This window comes from Camellia sinensis, chromosome 12, assembly GCF_055761805.1.
Source record: "Camellia sinensis isolate YWXY chromosome 12, ASM5576180v1, whole genome shotgun sequence".
Lineage (NCBI taxonomy): Eukaryota > Viridiplantae > Streptophyta > Magnoliopsida > Ericales > Theaceae > Camellia > Camellia sinensis.
The window spans coordinates 148,762,164-148,780,956 of NC_138972.1; the positions used below are offsets into that span (position 1 = coordinate 148,762,164).

Genomic DNA, 18,793 nt, shown 5'->3' on the forward strand with positions numbered 1-18,793 from the left:
AGACGAAATAATTTTGTCACGCTTAATATAAACGAAGACGAAATTTTTTTGTCAAAGAAGCTACCAATAGAGATAAAAACAAATTCATCATTAAAAATGATAAATTTGTGACGAATTTTTTTGTCTCTAATACACTCTGTTGGAAACATACTTGTAAGTAATTAGCGACAAAATATTTTGTCATTAAAGGAAGAAATTAGAGACAAAAATATTTTGTCATAAATATAAGAAATAGAGACGAAATAATTTTGCTACGTTTAATATAAACGAAGACAAAAAAATGTTGTCAAAGAAACTACCAATAAAGACAAAAACAAATTCATCATTAAAAATGATAAATTTGTGACAAATTTTTTTGTCTCAAATACACTCTGTTGGGAACATACTTATAAGTAATTAGCGACAAAATATTTTGTCATTAAAGGAGAAATTAGAGACACAATTATTTTGTCATAAATATAAGAAATGGAGACAAAATAATTTTGTCACGTTTAATATAAACGAAGACAAAAAATTTTTGTCAAAGAAGCTACCAATAGAGATAAAAACAAATTCATCATTAAAAACGATAAAATAATGTCAAAAAAAATTCGTCACACATTGAGGATAATAGTGACAAAATGTGACAATATTTTTTGTCACGACAAATGCATTTAGTGACGAAATAAAAAATTCATGACAAAATTAATCATCCACCTAAGCGAAATAAGAGACAAAAGAACCTTCTTTAGGGATGGAAAATTTTTTCAATAATTTTATAATATTTTTTTCCATATTACATACCTATTTTATCAAAATCTAAATTTTAGTTCAACAAATATAACCCTGTTCATGTTGAAACTTGTTGAATATAACAATTCCATCACAACTTAACCTAACCTGTTATCAACACATTTACGAATTAACAAAATGAAAATATCCATTCATCATCACAAATAATTTCATCCTAATACAATAAAATAGTGAAATATCCACAAAATATCCAAAAGTTATAACTTGTTCAATTTTACCAAAAATCAACAATAACTAGTGCAACTCCACAAAGTATGTGTATCCTTATCAAACAAAAATGAACATTTAAGCAAATTAGATCATTGTTGCACGTCAAAAATGCCACCCCAATCCAATCTGCAAAAAAATAAATTAAAAGCTTTAGTAATTAATTAATTATACAAAAGATTAAAAATATTAGTAACTCATCAATTTACAATTAAATCAATTATACAATTTACCCCTCTAACAGACTTTTTTTCGAGATTATGAGAACAAAAAATTAATTTTAAGGTTAATTCACAAATGGTGCATCCCATTAATGTGACGTAAGTTCATATAACTTATATTGATCCATTTAATTCTTAAAGTGCAAGGATACGTACCAGTTTTTCTACTCTAACAGCGATTGACCTAGAACCACACCTGTGTTTTGTATACATCCTTTCTCTGTTCGCGATGTTACCCTTTGATTGCTCCTATAAGAAAGAATGACCAATATAATAATGAAATGTATCATTAGTAAGACAAATATGTTAGCTTTTGATTGTTCCTGTAAGGAAGAATGAACCAATATAACAATGAAATGTATCACTAGTAAAACAAATTTAATGCTTGATAATAAAGAATTGCATTATTCATATCTATCCTTTTCCTATATATCATTTCAACTTAAAAGATGTTTCAAATTATTCACTAGTTTCATTCAATTCTTTGAAATATAGATTAGAGGACTTGTTGAGATTTCATTATAAGATGATTTTTCTGGGTGAAAAAAGAAAAACGAGTAATTTACACCGTTCACAATTAGAAGGCATATAAGCATGGGCAAGATAGATTGTGAAAAAATCTATTTAAATTTCACAAGATATGGAACAATTACTAATACCAAACTCATATTCCTTTCTTTCTTCCACAACTATATCAAATCTAAAGTTCTGTCTTAATACCCTGTATTAGTTACTCAGCTGGTTGCTTACCATTATCATGAAACTTCAGACCAAACTCAAGAACAAACAGAAAATACAATCATAGAAACTGAAATCTTAGTTCTTTATTCTATGATGTGAAAGATGCATTTTAAGGAATCATAAATTAATCTCCTATTATATGAGCCTTCCAATCCATGTTTAATAGTTTCCCTTTCTCATTTTGCCACTTATTTGGTTTTTATTATGTTTCACTTACATGCTTAGAGGATAAGGAAAAAAGAACACATGGAATTTCACAGCAAATTAATTGTGTTCTTTCTAGTTTTTTTGAAATCTCTCCATATTCTAATCAAATTTTATCTAAGTTACAAGCAAAAGCATATGAAGTTGCTACAATTCATCCAAATTAATAGCTCTCTGTTGATCTTCTACCTCAATGCTTTCTGAGAGGCCTCATCACAAAATATACACAAAAGTAAAATGACACTACTACAAAAACATATAAAAATCACACTTTTTTTGTGTGATGTATGTTATTTAATCACACCTTTTAGATTTATTAAAGTGTGATCTTTGGGAATGTGATTAAAATGGGTCATTTTTAATCACATATTTTAAGTGTGATTAATAACATTTAGATCACACCTTTTAAGTATGATTAAAAATATTTAGATCACATATTTCAAGTGTGATTAAAAATATTTAGATCATAGCTTTTAAGTGTGATTAAAAATATTTAGATCACACATTTTAAGTGTCATTAATAACATTTAGATCACACCTTTTAAGTGTGATTAAAAATATTTAGATCGACTTTTAAGTGAGATTAATAATATTTAGATCACACATTTTAAGTGAGATTAATAACATTTAGATCACACATTTTAAGTGTGATTAAAAATATTTAGATCACATCTTTTACAGATTTTAAGTGTGATTAATATCTAATATAACATGTGATTAATAATCAGATAAGATCACACGTTATATGTATTTGAAGAATGTAATGCGCACTATATACTATATTTTGAATCACAACCATATATTGAATGAAATAACGTCATATATTTCATAAATGAAAGTTAAATGTTTAAAAGTATATACAAAGGAATTAATAAAAAGTTTTTAACTGTGCTTACATATATTAAAAAATAAAAAAAACCTTGAAAAAATGAAATTGTTGAATTCTTTGACCATATTTTGCATTTCTCCAAGAAATTTCTGACTTGAAAAATAAAAAACATAAATTAATTCAGAAACCACTAGAAGCATATGAATAAACTTAATATTTTTTGTAGAGATTGTTCTTGTCTTACAAAAGACAAAATCGAACATTTTCTCATCACACTGACTCGTCATCTACTGCATCAATAGAAAATGAATAATAACTTTGATTATTATTGGTATAAAATGTTTGGATTACCATATATAAATATGACATATACATAGAATCAATAAAACCAAAATGAAAATCTTCAATGTATGAGCAGATATTTTAAAGTCATAAAACCAAATATACATAGAATCAACAAATCTAAAATGAAATCTTGAAGTGATTATATATTCCTTACTAACTAAAGAAATTGTTGATTAGCAATTTAAATAACGGAAGTTATATCATACTTACATTGGATTTCAACTCATATTCTTTAGTACGAAATTAATCCATTCAACTCGCACTTCATCAAATTCGGTTTCCGTGTAAGTCTTTTTTCCATTGAATTGCAAGAGGTTATTTACAAACAATTAGATAATATGAAGAAGATGTACAAGTATCATGCATATAATAGTAATAAAAGTATAGAATTTATCTCACATTTTGTTTTCCAGCTGTTTTATTGTCACTCTGATCAGAGTAGGGGACATACTGCTGAGTTTGGTGATCATAAGAATACCAAACCCCATTGTTACCATCATAATATAATCCTGCACATTTATAAAAATAATAATAATAATAATAATAATAATAATAATAATAATAATATAATCCTGCAAAACACAAGAATAAATAAATAAATAAAACATTGATCTTCATCAGAAACTAGACCAAATTCTATTTGGTCTACTCCACTAGCACTAGTACCCGTCCAGTTCATTAGCAGCAAAATAAAGCATGCTTGCATAAAAATAGAATACATATTATCATAGATATGCTTCACCTGATCATGGCATTAAAAATTAAAAAAAAATATTAATACTTTATGTTACATATTTGTTTACCACTAACCCAATTTTAACTAACAAACCATGCCTTCATTGATTAGTATTGTTTTGAATTTTCAGAGTATAAAACAGAATATGAAGATATACGAATATTTCACAAGTTTTCTCACAATTATAAAACAACAAGAAGATGTTGAAATCAAAACAATAATGACATTTTCTATCTGAGAAGTTGCGAATGTCAATATAAAATATCATCATTTCACTCTGTTTATGACAATATCACGGAGTTAGGGGGTTTAAGGCTTCTTGTGGCCATGACTCCATATGTTCATGAGAAATGACATCTGTGAATGAACCGACAATAAATACACAAGAAGAAATTGGTATGAGTAAATATTTTTTATAAAACAAAAATATTAATTATTTTCAAGAAATATTCCTCATGAAAACTTTTGTATATCTCCACAAATTAACCCTCTGTAAACCTCAAAATTTGGAAGAAAGATCCCCCATCAGTATATTGGATAGGTTTGTTAGCAGCACCCAACAAATACTGCTCTCAAAGTTGTACAATTCTATTGAGTGATGTCTCTTCTCTCATCTCTCTGAATAGTGTAGAAATATCGGGGCTCTGCTCAAAATTTCAAATATAAAAAACCTTGTAACAATTACTAAAATTATATTTTCTTAAAATAATCCATACTGAAAACCATCAACAAATGCAGAGCAATCCAAGCCAACCATAAACTCCAAAATAGAAATGCTGTCACAATGTAATGGTCAGTTGACAGCAGAAATCCAAACCAGAGGCCCTTTAAAAATTGAACGCCACCACAAGACCAATGATTAATGAAACTAATTATTTGATGCACACTGAATAAGATTGTTAAAGATTTAGGATGCCACACTAGTGCACTAGTCCAATTGCATGAGAAACACATATCAGAACTTTCACTTATAGAACACAACATTGATATCACGGGGGCTATGGCTCACATGATACAACACTTGCAACATTTGCCTATATTATGCATAAACATAAAATCAAGACAGCTTTTATAGTAACAATGAGGAAAACAACAACTAAAATGTAGCTTCCAAATAAATAAATACCTGTATTTCCATCATAATAGAATCCAGAAGAAGCATCATAATAATAGCTAGATGCTTCATCCCAAACAAAGCCAGATTGTAATGAATAAGCATCCTTTGGACCTGCAACCTCTCCACCACTTGGTGTTAGAAATGTCTTAGTTGATTTTGATTATCTGTAACATTATAAACAAAATGTTTTAGTTGGTTTTCATGGACTCTTTACCCTTTCAATACTCAACTAACAGTTCCATGGTCCTAAACAAATTAATGAAGCTTTAATGGTTAGTATATGAAACAGGTTATATATCTAGACAGAATTACATAATCAAAATGTACTAACACTATTATAAGCCAAATGTTTAGGATAAATCATAATGAAAATGAAACCTTGTAGATGTTCTTCTCAGACAATCTGCAAAATAAAATAAAATTAGATCCATGCACCAATACTGCCACAAGCCTCTGCACGTTTAAACATATAATTCCCACAAAACAATTTGTAGATTGCAGATATGAATTAGAAGGCATTACTCACAATCCCTTTTTAGATAGACCTTTCGATGAATTTAACTGCCGTGAATGGTGGTGTAAAAAAGACACATTGTTAGAGTTAAAGGCCAATTCATTGCTTCAATAGAATTTATAATATAAAGTTAACCTTTGTAGGCTTGTGACCATTGTCAACAAGCTCCCAACGCTCTTTATCTAAACGGAGCACTTCCACATCTCCATCATCATACAGTACCTTTAACACAAAATTGATCAGAGAAAATTATGTCAAAGAACCATATGAGATTACAATTATAACATTATTGATAAATAAATAAATAAAATGTGTATCTCCAAAACATGACTAACACAAGTATTAGAATAAAAAATTAGAACATGGAACGGTGCACTTACCACATATTTCTTATGTTCAGAGTCATAAGACTTCACTACTCCATAAAACCTGTTGATTTTAACAAGACACCATCAAGACACAATTCTTGCAGCAGCGTGTATACACACAAGGATTTTGGAGTGCAAACCACGTGTACAAAAAGTACACACTACTAAGGTAATCAAGGATTGTCATTCCCTAGATCAAGATTATGTGGTATGCTTTTGAATAATTTATTAGCACATGGATATATATACACGCTAACAAGGCAATTTTCAAAAGCCATAAAACCAGCAGAGCCACAACAATATATACATATATATATTTACATTTGGAAATTATAAATATAAATTTTGATTTGATTCTCCCATTTTTTCTTTGTATGTCATGTTCGACAAATAGAAAATATAAATAAAGTAAAAAAAGATGATGAATGGGTTTGAGACTTGCATCCACATGTAATCCATCTCCAGACAGCCCACAAATTGATTTGGCTGATGAAAATTGGCAGCGTCAAAGCAATCAAAAGATGGTAGCTAAAGAGCAAACATGAGATCAATATATATAATTTTTTAATCATCATGACAACCCAAGCAACATCAGCCAAAGGCCACAAGACTGGGAGGTCAATGCAAGCAAGGGCCAAAGAGAATATACCAGAAGCCCTTCTCCACTAGCCAGAGGTCATTGGCCCTGGGGTACACACCGCTGGGCAGAAGTCATCTTCACCAGTCACCCACGTTGGGATGTGCCAGTGCGACTGACAACTGGGTACAAGTCATCTTGGCCCATCACTAATATTGGGATGTGCGAGTGTAGAGTCAAATTTTCTTTCCATTCTGAATGTATCAAGCTTTTTATTTTTATTTTTACCACTTTGACCGTTCATTAAATGGCTTCCAAAATTAGAGTTTGGCCCCTGCTATTTTTGGTCTGCGTGAGTCTGATTCTCATACAGGGATGTCCTCACCAAGTCAGCAACATGTCAGGTTAAACTAAATTAATAGATGTTGGGGCATGTCTCAAGTGTTTGACACCTATCCGTGTCCAAAAATGTGTATATGTCACATATAGGGAAGTGTCCTTGCTTCCTTGCAGGAAAGACACAATTAGGAATGGAACAGAACTTATGAGTAGCTATTGATTAAGTCATAAACAAGGTCAACTATTTGAGATGACTCAATCAAAGGATTAAGAAAAGTTTTAATGTATGCCAAAGAATCCAATATGGATGGCATAGAAAACAGAGTGACAAACTGATCAAAAGTCGCAGACTCCTAGTAGTAGCAGACCACCCATGGCCCTAAACAGAGGAGTAGAATGGGAAACTTTCATGAAACTAAACTAAAGAAGAATTTGGTAAGGGGTCACTGTGTTCATGGGTACAAGAAAATAAAATTCATTTTCACAATCCAAGTGAAGAACAAAACTAAGCCATGGCCAACCCTGTAGACACTGGTGTTATTGAAAATATTTTTTCAAGTGTTGAACCTATGACTGAAAGGATATGACTCATCTCAATCTAACTACTTTTACCTGGAAAGGAAATTATCCAGAGCTTAATTTTAAACAGAAGATGGATACATAATAAATTAGAAATTTAAATATAATAGAGATTCCCAATTTCATAGACCTACACATCTCATGCTCCAACTTTATCTTTCTCACCTATTTTGTTAAAAAATGGCTTAATCTTGTTCTCTAAACCAACAAAATACTTACCGCTTGTCCACTGGCTACCAAACTTTTATTCTGCAATCAATCAGGTCCATTGTCTCACTTCCACCTTTCTTTGATGTGCACTGAGGAAACAAAGTAGCAGGTCAAGTGATTGCTTATGATGCTGTTTCTAATTCTAAATTCTTAGTAAGTAAGAGAACTTGAAATATTTTGAAAACCAGAAAGTTCTCACATCCATAATTTAAAAACAAAAACACACACCACTTCCCGCAATTGAAAATAAACTGAAATTATAATGTTGTACGTGCAAATCATTAGGCACAGAGTTTATATCATGAAATAATAGCCATCCATGATATAAACTCATAGCAGCTGGATTCAACTCCCTCACATCTATGTTCAATACTGAATCCACCGAACCAGTAGCTTCCCTCACAATTGCTTTCAAACAAAGCTAAAAAAGCAAAACTATTTGATCCCTCATAGGCACATCAATCACACCATCATAACAAAGGAAAATTCACAATTACCCATCTAAGGAAATCACAATCTTCAGCCATAATAGAACACAAAATGATCCAAAGAACTCTATACGAATAGGCAATAGGGTAATCCCTCAATGACTCAATTTCACTCCTAACAAGCCACAACTCCAAAGGAAGAAGCCTAACACAATCCCTAGAAAAACCCTTAATTTCACCATTATCACTGCCTACAAAATTTGCACACTGAATCAATAGAATACCTGGGAGAGTAAAGGTTCGGCTCAAACTATCTCGATCGGCAGAGCTAACTACGCCGGGGCAATTACGATAGAAGAAATTGGAGCCGAAGTCGCAGCAATCGTCAAGGGAGAAGCAGAGGTTGGAGTTGGTATCGTGTAGGGTTTGAAGGAAGCAGTTCTGATTGAAGAGTTGTCGGGAGGGTTTGAGAGTGTTGGGGTAGCGCAGTGATTGGAGCAGGAGGGGGTTAAGCTTGAAAATAGGGGAAGGGGAAGAAGGGCATTGGAAGGAGTGGCGGAAAAAGGATTCCGGCGGAAGGCAGTGGTGGAAATTGAAAGGGCAAGGGCAGAGGGCGGTAGTGGTGGCGGTGGTGGGGAGGAGAGTGGAGAGAGAGTGGAGGGTGGTTTTGGAGAGGTGGATGAGGTGTTTGAGTGTTGAGAGAGCGGTAGGGAGACCGGGAGGCTGTGGCAGAGGCAGAGGTGGTGGTGTTGGTGAAGTGATTGAGTTGGTGGTGGTGGTGAGAGAGGGATGGTGGTGGTGATGAGAATAGAAGAAGTTAGGGTTAGCGGGTGAAGGAAGAAATGTGAGGTATGGTGATGGAGATGGAGGATTCATCAGTGTCTCTTCCTCTTCTTCTTCTTCTTCTTCGTCGCCCTCCTCACTGCACGGAAAATGCTTTGAGTTTATTTTTTTAAGATTGGTGTTGGGGCTGAAAAAATTGGGGCTTCTGATTGTTTCTATCTTTCTTTTTTAATTTTCTTTTTTTTTTTTTGGCGCTCAAAATATTTATTTTGGCGCTATTTTTTTTTTTCAATCGTCCCTTTCACGACAGTAATTGGACGTCGTGAAAAGCATAATATTTTAAACAACTATTTTTGTGCGTCGTGAAAAGTATAATTTTTAACGGTTGGCTTTTTATGCACCGTGAAATGTTCAATATTTTTAACAGTAGCTTTACGCGTATCGTGTATAGTTGATGTATTACGACATGCCATATGCATGCCATAGAAAGTTATATTATTTATGACTAATATTGCAAGCTGTAAAAAAATCATTGTTATTAGCATTCATGACCTACGCAATAGACGCGTCGTAGTTGAAAAATTATTTACGACATGCAAAAAAAGCAAGTCGTAAAAATGAGAAACCACGGCTTGCATTTACTGTAAGTCATTGATGTGAGGCCGTAAAAACCCAGTTTTGTTGTAGTGTATGTATTATATTTTATATTCACCACTCGCCCATTTAAGAGAGACAGAGATAGACATTCGAAGGCATTCACAAACGCCTCTGGTTATTGAAACAGTGCCGTTTTGATTTTTAAAAAAGCGACGTTTAACAAACGTCGTTAAATATTACGTCGCTAAAATTCATTTTTCTTGTAGTGAAAGGTGTGCGAGAGTGAAATTGTGGAGATTTTTTTTTTTTTTTTGAACAGGTGAAATCGTGGAGATTGATGAGGGGAGATTTGATGAGGGAAAAAAAAGAGAGGGAATTAAAGAAGGACTTTGCCACCGCCCAATAATCAGATCACAATCATAATAATAATAATAATAATTTCAAAACAAATTTTAGATTTGTTTTTTTGAAAAAATTAAAAATAATTTGAGAGCAAAAAAAATCAAAATTATATTTTTAAAATTTTAAAAAGTATTTATGACGTAAAAGATAAAAATATACAAAAATAATAAGTATTTTTTTATTTCACCCAATTTTTTTTAGTTTTTTAGGGGAAAAAAATTGAAACTAGTTTCTGAAAATAAAACCAAACATATTGAAATTGATAATCTAACCATATTCTTTGAAAAAATTTAAACTATCTCAAATTAGTCATCTCAACTTAAGAGTGTGTTTGGGGTTAATGGGTTCATTTTGTGATCTAATTCAATGATCATTTTAATTTTACAATTTAGTGATTAGAATATTTAAAACTCTTTGAAAAATTGTAATAAAAAATACAAATCACTATATCACATCATTCCACTAGCAAAACTTTTACCGACGAATAGTATTATCATCGCTAAATGGTTAACTCTTTGCCCACACCAACTTGTCGTCGCCAAAAGTATACACACTAATAGCAACGCTCATTGTGTTGTTAAAACATAAGCGTCGTAGCTAAAAGTTCTGAAATTTTGGCGCCAACAAAAAATTTTGGCGTTAAAAAGAATGTTATGCTTTTTTAGCGACGATAGCAAATTGCGTTAGTAAAAGTATACTTTTACCAACGAAATTGATCACTGTGTCGCCAAAAATATACTTTTGGCGATGAAAAATTGACGTTGTCGCCAAAAGTAGTTGCCAAAAGTGCAATTTCTTGTAGTGAGAGAGAGGGAGAGAGAGAGAGAGAGAGATCTCTTGGAGTTGTAAAGGAGGTGGAGAGTTCGTTCCTCCCATGGCTCGTCTTGAAGGCCGTCGTACATGTCTTCATCATCTGAAACAAATTGAGACGGAGAGAGAGAGAGAGAGAGAGAGAGAGAGAGAGAGAGAGAGAGACGTAAGAAGAGATTAGGGATTTTGAGATTGGGGATTTTGGGTTTGGGTTTGGGGTGGGGGTGGAGGGAAACCCGAGCTGGAATGGAAAAGAAGGGGGGGAGAGATTAGGGATTTTTGAGATTAGGGATTTTGGATTTGGGTTGGGGGGAACCCAAGCGGGAATGGAAAAGGAAGAGGGGAGAATGGAAATTTTTTTGATTTTTTTTTTTTCTAGTTTTCATTACAAATGAATATTTAAATAATAAAACGACTCTTTTTTTTTTTTTGCAACGGAGAATGTCATTGCTATAAAAAAATTATTTTTTATTAAAATAATTTTTTTATAGTTAATGAATTTTTGTTTTTTTTTTCATTTAGTAAGGTTGAAAATTTATTTGTTTCATATTTATTTTAATGAATACAAAAGTATTATTATTTTTTTATTTGGTAGAAGTAGGGATAATATTTTCCATTAAAATAAAGTTAATTTTTTGTGGCCAATGAAAAATATTTTTTTACGACCCATTTTTTTTTTTTTTGTTAAGTGATGGTGAAAGAGATAAGTGGTGAAGTTGTGGTAGTGGTAGAGGAGATAGAATAGTGGTGGTAGAGAGTGAGCAAGGTGAACACAATAGGGGAGAGAGACAAATAGACAGGCAGACACATAGAGAGAAAGAGAGAGAGAGAGAGAGAGAGAGAGAGAAGAGCGAGAGACAGACACAGAGAGAGAAAGAGATAGAGAAGAGTGATAAGTGAGAGAGAGACAAAGAGAGAAAGAGATATAGAGAGAGAGAGAGATATGGAGACAGAGAGAGAAAAAGATAGAGAGAGACATAGAAAAATAGAGAGAAACAAGATATGAGCGAGAGATAGACAGAGAGAGAGAAATAGAGCGAAAAGAGATGATCAAGAGAAAGACATAGAAAAATAGAGACGAAGAGAGAAGAAAGATGGGCGAGAGAGACAGAGAGAGAGAAATAGAGAGAAGATAAATGAGCGAGAGAGAAGAGAGATGAGAGAGATAGATAGAAGAGAGATGAGCGAGAGACAAAGAGAGAAAAAGAAAGAGACAGAGACAAAGACTGACAGACAAAGAAGAGTGATAAGTGAGAGAGAGAAGAGAGGTAATATTTTGTGGTAGAGGAGAGGAAGCGGCAATAGTGGTAAAGGTGGTGGATAAGAGACGATGGTGGTGGTGGTGATGGCGAAGGAGATTAGTGGTGACGTTATGGTAATGGTAGAGTAGATGGAGTGGCGGTGGTGAAAGACAGGTAATGGTAGTAGTAGTAGTGGCAATAATAGTAGTGGTGGTAGTGGAGTGGTGGCGATGGTAGTAGTAATGGTAGTCGTAGAGGTGAAATGGCGACCGTGGTAGTAGTGGTGGTAGTGAAATGGCGTTTGCAGTAGTGGTAAAGGTGGTAGAGGAGATGAGTGGTGAGAGAAAGAGATGAGTGAGAGACACAGAGAGAGAGAGAGAGAGAGAGAGAGAGAGAGAAGAGATAGAGAGAAGAGAGATGGATGAGAGACACAGAGAAAAAGAGAGAGACAGACAGACAGAGAAGAGTGATGAGTGAGAGAGAGAAAGAGAAGAGTAACAGAGACACAGAGAGAAAGAGAGAGACGGACAGACAGAGAAGAGTGATGAGTGAACCACAACCTCTGATTTTTTTTTAATATATAAATTATGTTTTTTAAGATTTTTTTATAAAAATAATTTAACAATCTTATCACTAACCATAGCGCATGAGAGAAGTTGAAAAGGGTATTGCAGTAATATACACAGATTGTATTTTAAATACTGATAGGAGATTTTGACCAAATCAATAAATGCAAGTATGTGGAAAGACATGCAGATTGAAAAAAGTTAATAAATGCTGATCAAAGGATTTTGACCAAATTAATAAATGTTGATTTTTTTTTAAATAAAAAATTTAGAAAATTCAGATTTGGATTTTGAAGCTCTCACAAGCCTTGGGATTAAAAACCCCATTTTGCTTAATATATAGTATAGATATATATATATATATATATATTTAATAAGAATTTATATTTGTTTTAGATATTTTTTTAATATACTAATTATTTTTTAAATTTTTTTTATAAAAATAATTTAACAATCCCATCACTAGCCATAGTATATGCGAGAAGTTGAAAATGGTGTAGGAGTAGGTATGAGAAAAGTCAAAAAATGGGTTGGGAGAAGTCAATAAATGCTGAGTTCTTTTTTTTTTTAAATCAAAAATTTTTAAAATTAAGATTGAGATATTAGAGCTCTCATAAGGTTTGTAAATTTAAAACCCCATTTTCCTTATATAATAATGAGCAATACTAGGTATCATGAATTTTTTTTTATGAAAATGATCATGAAAGATTTATAACTCTTGGATTACACTTAAAATAAAGCACCACACACTAATCAAAGTAATCCAAGGGTCATAATTCTTTTATGATCATTTTCATGAAAGTTTTTTCATGATCCTTAGCTTTTCTCTATAATATATAGATAGATAGATAGATATAAATATGACACATAACGTTTATATGACACAAGGACCAAAGTATCGGGACAACTGCTGCAATTTGCCCTCATCTAAATTAAAGGGATTTAAAAAGTAAAAATAAAAAATAAAAAAAAAATTATAATATTAAAAAATGTTCACTAAAAAAATATAGATTAAAAATCAAAAATTAATTATTGAAAACTGCATACTAAACAAGGAAATGTTTTTTTATTAATTTTGAAAATTAAAAAATTATTATTAATTTTTCCTCTGTTTTTTTTTTTCTCACAAAAAAAAAAGTTACATTAATTATCTTCTTCTTTTTTTTTTTTTTTTTTTTTTTGTGGAAAGGGGTTTTGACCTGCGATTTTTCTAAAATGTGTGTTCTAGATGGAAATGGTAGAATTGGTTTAGACAATGAGAAAAAGTGCTTATGCAAGGGGCACCTTCACTATGAGAAAGAATAGTCGGTTTTGCATAGGGTGCCTTCTTGGATAATAGCTTTCAATATTGACATGCATGAAGGGCTTAAGTGTAAGACATATGAGAGGGGCTTTAGTGCGAAAATAAAAGAAATGGTTTACAGAGTGTCTTCTTGCTTCACGACTTCAATACTTGTGAGAGAGGAGTAGGCTCAAGTGCAAGAGAGAAATGAGGGTTTGTAGGAAGTGTCTTCTTGGGTCATGACTTGAGTGTCCGTGCACATGAAAATGAGTGATAAGGGTCAGAGTGTGTCTCTTGGGTTGACGGTTTCAGTGCTCCGAAACACAAAATCATAGCATTTTAATAAAGAGAAAAAATTAGTGATAAAATATTTTTGTCTCCTTAAATACAAGAACAGAGAATTTATTATTGGTGACGAAATATTTTTGTCTTCCACAACATAATCTTATGAGACGAAAAATATATTCATCGTGCAATCAATCAGAATTTATTAGTGACGAAATATTTTCATCTCCCACAACTTATTCTTCAAAGATAAAAATATATTTGTCGCCCATTTAATAGAAAGATGAAACGACATCGTTTGCATGATGGAGTGTTTATTGGTGATGAAATATTTTTGTCTTCCATAACTTATCATTCCCAGACAAAAATATATTTGTCGCCTAATAAATGGAAATATGCAACGACATTGTTTAATAGGTAGGGAATTTATTGGTGACAAATTATGTTCGTCGCAAAAAATATATATATTTTGTGACAAAAATGTTCATCTCCAATGAGCTAAAATAATTCGAGCCAATGCAAATGAAATTGGCACCTGAATTTTGCAGACGAAATTCTTTTTCGTCTCCTATACGTTTGAGAAAAATTAAAACAAACGACAAAATCAATATTTTGTCATCTTTGGGTTAAATTTTAAGACAAAAAAAATTTCGTCACCAAATTTTGTCACAATAATAGCCTAGATTTCTTGTATTTTGTTTCCTTGTTTAATTATTATTATTATTAGTATTATTATTATTATTTTCTTTTTGTGGAGAGGGGTTTATTGTGAGAAAGAATAGTAGCTTTGCACAAAATGTCTTCTTGGATAATAATATTTGCATGCACAAATGGCTTAAATGTGAAAGAGAATAGAGGAACTTCAGTGCAAAATAGAAGAAATGGTTTATAAAGATTGTTTTCTCAAGTCACAGCTTCAATACTTGTAAGAGAGGAGACTCAAGTGTGCGAGAGAAATGAGGATTTGTAGAGGGTGTCTTTTCGGGTCACGACTTTAGTATTGTGTGTGTGTGAAAGTAAGTGATTATATCAAGATGAACCTGTCCTGGTTTGGGGTTTGGGCTGTCAAGATTGTGGATCAAGGTTTCTTCAATGGCAGTGGCTTCTCCAGTGTAATTTTGCATTAGGATGGCCCAGTGGTCTGCTGCTGGTCTACTTGGTTCTCTGCTACGTTGTCCTGCTTCTCCATTTCCAGATCTGGTCTATGGGCTGCTGTTGTGTGATTCTGCTGTCTTGTGCTTTGGGCTGTTTTGGACTCTTAGGCTCTCTGTGGTGTGGTTGTTTGTGGTGTGTTTTGTTGTTTTTTTTTCTTCCGCTCTGTTTGTTGGTTTCTCACCAACTTGGAGCCTTGAGTGTGTGCTAGCAGATGATTTGGTGTGCGTTTTGATGCCAACCTAGTTGGGATCTAAATGTTTCACTGTGATACTTTTTGCACCCTCTTCTTTACTGATGTTAGTATCATACTTGTTATGTTTTCCATCAATAAAGATTCTCTTTTGCCGATAAAAAAAAAACCACACTAAAAAGCTTCCAAACCCTAGTAAACAACAGATTTAATCTCACACAAAATACATCTCATCCATACATCTAATTTCCAAATACCCTTTTTTTCTACTACTACTGAAAATTTAAATTCCAGTAGAACCAATCAACTTGGTTAAGCCAAAAGTGATCCCCATGGCCAACCACCCTCCAACCAAAACCCTAATTGAAGATTTCACCACAGATGCCCTCCCAAGCACTGCACTCAACCCTCCAAACCCTAGCAGTGCTAAACTCACTGCCGCCACCACCACCCCAACCCTAACCCAATAATCCTTAATAAACGCTGCCGCCAACAGCGGCACCACCGCCCCCACCACGAACGCCGCCGCTGACGCCGCTGCTGCTGCCAACGGACTCGGCAAGTGCTTCTTCGTCTCCTCAATTTCACTTTCACTCATCTCTCTCTCCCCACCCCCTCTCTTTATCTGACTCATCTCTATATCGTACTGCGAGTACACCGAGACAAACTCTCCGATGGCCATGCTACAAGCTCCGCCGATTGTTCCGGCGATCCCAGTGAGGATCATGGTCTTGACATCTTTTCGGACCGCTCCGACACCCATCATCAGCGATGCGGTCGAGAGCAGCCCATCATTTGCACCTAATACGGCTGCTCGGAGCCACTGGGCTCGCCTCGAGTAATCGACAACCTCGAGCCCGAGGGGTTCCATGGTGTGTGGTTGTTGTTGTCTCGCAACATCATCAACAACGTTAGGAGTCTCATGTTTTGTTTGGTAGTGGTGGGTTTGAGCTTGGGTTGAAGAAGCCATGTAAGAGAAGAAAAAAAGATATATGTGTGTGTTTTTGTTGTAATGGATATGGAGAAGTGTGGCGGACACACGCCTCAATGGGGGTATTTATAGGAAAGTGAAATGTTATAAATTTTATTATTTTATTTTATTAATTAATGTGTTATAAATTTTATTATTTTACTTTAAAAATTTTATATATTTCTAATTTATATAATGTATGAGATTAATAATAATATCATAATATATATTGATATACCAATTAATATGCATGCTATTATTTTAAAAACGAAACTTAAAAATATTAAATGAAATTTACTTCAATATGTCATGTCATATATTAAATAAATAAATAACAGCAACACATACTAACGGCATGTTTAGGAGTTGGGGTAATCAAGAATATTAAATGAAATTCACTTCAGTACGTCATGTCATATATTAAATAAATAAATAAATAACAGCAACATATACTAACGGCATGTTTAGGAGTTGGGATGACTTAAAATTGGTTAATAGTTTTTTTTTTTTAATTTTTTAATTTTTTATGTATAAAAAATATAAGAGATGATATAATTTAAAATAGATTAAAAGTTAAAAGTTAACTTTTAACTAACTTGCCAAATTATCCCTAAATTAGTCCCAAAAATTAATGTACAAATTTAAAATTTTATTTTTGTTTTTGTTATCCTCACATTTTACATGCACAAATGGTAGAGATCGTAAATATTTTATTAAAAATTCGCAAAACACCGCATGAATATGGATTTCACACCCATAAAAGTGTTTAGTAGATTTTTTTTTTCCCTCTAATATTGCTCTTTTTATTTGTAGCACATGGTAGGTTCCACATCCATGCAAATATTTCATTTAGAATTTTTTTATTTCTCAACCGTCTAACAAAAGTGAATTAACACGTCATACTAGTAAATAATGTTTCATAGTATTCTAAAACTATTGAATAATTATCGATTTTTACAAAATTTTTATATAAAATTTCTTACAAAATGATGTCACAATAGCATTTTGGAAATTAAATATAAGTTAATGAACATCTAATTTTAAAATAATAAATAGCATTAATTAGTCAAAATAAATAAATAAGGGTAAATTACATTGACACCCACTGAGGTTTATGTTTATTATAGTTCCCCCCTCATCTTTTGGAAATTACATCCCCTTCCTTGAGGTTTAAAATTTCATTACAGATTGCTCCTTCCAGTAATTTAATTTTTTTTAAATATCAATTTTACTCTCACTGAGTAAATTACATTGATACTCACATTTTAGAAATTACAATCCCCTTTCCAAGGTTTAAAATAGCATTACCAATTGCCCCCTCAGTTAGTATTAGTTGGAAAAAAAAATTCACTGAAAAAAAAATTAACTGGAAACAAAATTATTTGAAAAAAAAAAATTTATTAGTCAAATTTTAAAAATTTTGTTTAATAACCAACGTAAACTCATTTTTTAAATTTACATTTTTTCTCAAATTTACAAACTGAGACAACCATTTATAAACTAAAAAAATTATCAAACAAGTTTTTATGACATTTTTTTTAAATTTTGTAAATATAAATTGAAAATTGAAAACGAAATGGTTACCAAATATGTTTCAGATGGTAAAAATGTCATAAAATTAACAAATAATTAAATAAGTTACCAACGTAAGAAATGACATATCAAAAGATTCTTAAGTTATGTATGGTTTGATTTTCAGAGATTTTTTTAAAAATTTAAAATTTAATTTGTTTAAGAAATAAAAAAATAAAAAATAATTATCATTTTTATATAATTTTTATCTTTCGAGTGTAATAAACATAAATCTCAAGGGGTATCAGTGTAATTTTTATCTTACGTTGGTTTTTAAACAAAAATTTAAAAAATTGACTAACAAAAATTTTTTTAATTAATTTTGTTTTTTAAATAATCTTTTTTCCAATTAATTTTTTTTTCAATGTATTTTTTTTTTAACTAATACTAACCGAGGGGACAATTGGTAATGTTACTTTAAACCTTGGGGAGGGGATTGTAATTTCTAAAATGTGAGGGGTGTCAATGTAATTTACTCGGTGATGGTAAAATTAGTATTTAAAAAAATTAAATTGCTAAAGGGAAAAATCTGTAATGAAACTTTAAACCTCATAGAGGGAGATAAAAGAAAGAAACAAAAGGGATATATTAGGTATGAGCGGTAGTGGGGAGTGACTGAAATTTGAAAGATGACTTTGATTTTGTTTTTGTTTATGTTTATGGTGTTGCAGATGCTGGTGTGGACCTGTCTGTGGGTTGATGATGTACGAGGATAGAATTGCAGAAATTTTAT

The 18,793-nt window shown here is 32.2% G+C and overlaps 1 long non-coding RNA gene and 1 pseudogene across 2 annotated transcripts; both read right to left on the reverse strand.

Moving 5' to 3' along the window:
* Positions 1–981: 981 nt before the first annotated feature.
* LOC114314187 (uncharacterized) lies at positions 982–9,332 on the reverse strand. Of its 2 annotated transcripts, XR_014347486.1 has the most exons (7): positions 8,492–9,298; positions 7,789–7,868; positions 5,202–5,356; positions 3,739–3,848; positions 3,550–3,629; positions 1,377–1,469; positions 982–1,128 (listed from the first exon to the last, which is right to left on the reverse strand). It is a non-coding gene; the product is annotated as an uncharacterized LOC114314187 (long non-coding RNA). The 2 variants fall into 2 exon arrangements; XR_003646665.2 differs by lacking the exons at positions 982–1,128; positions 1,377–1,469; positions 3,550–3,629; positions 3,739–3,848; positions 5,202–5,356 and having other exon boundaries at positions 7,646–7,868; positions 8,492–9,332.
* Positions 9,333–15,717: 6,385 nt separating this feature from the next.
* Positions 15,718–16,528, reverse strand: LOC114316866 (vacuolar iron transporter homolog 4 pseudogene; annotated as a pseudogene).
* Positions 16,529–18,793: the final 2,265 nt, after the last annotated feature.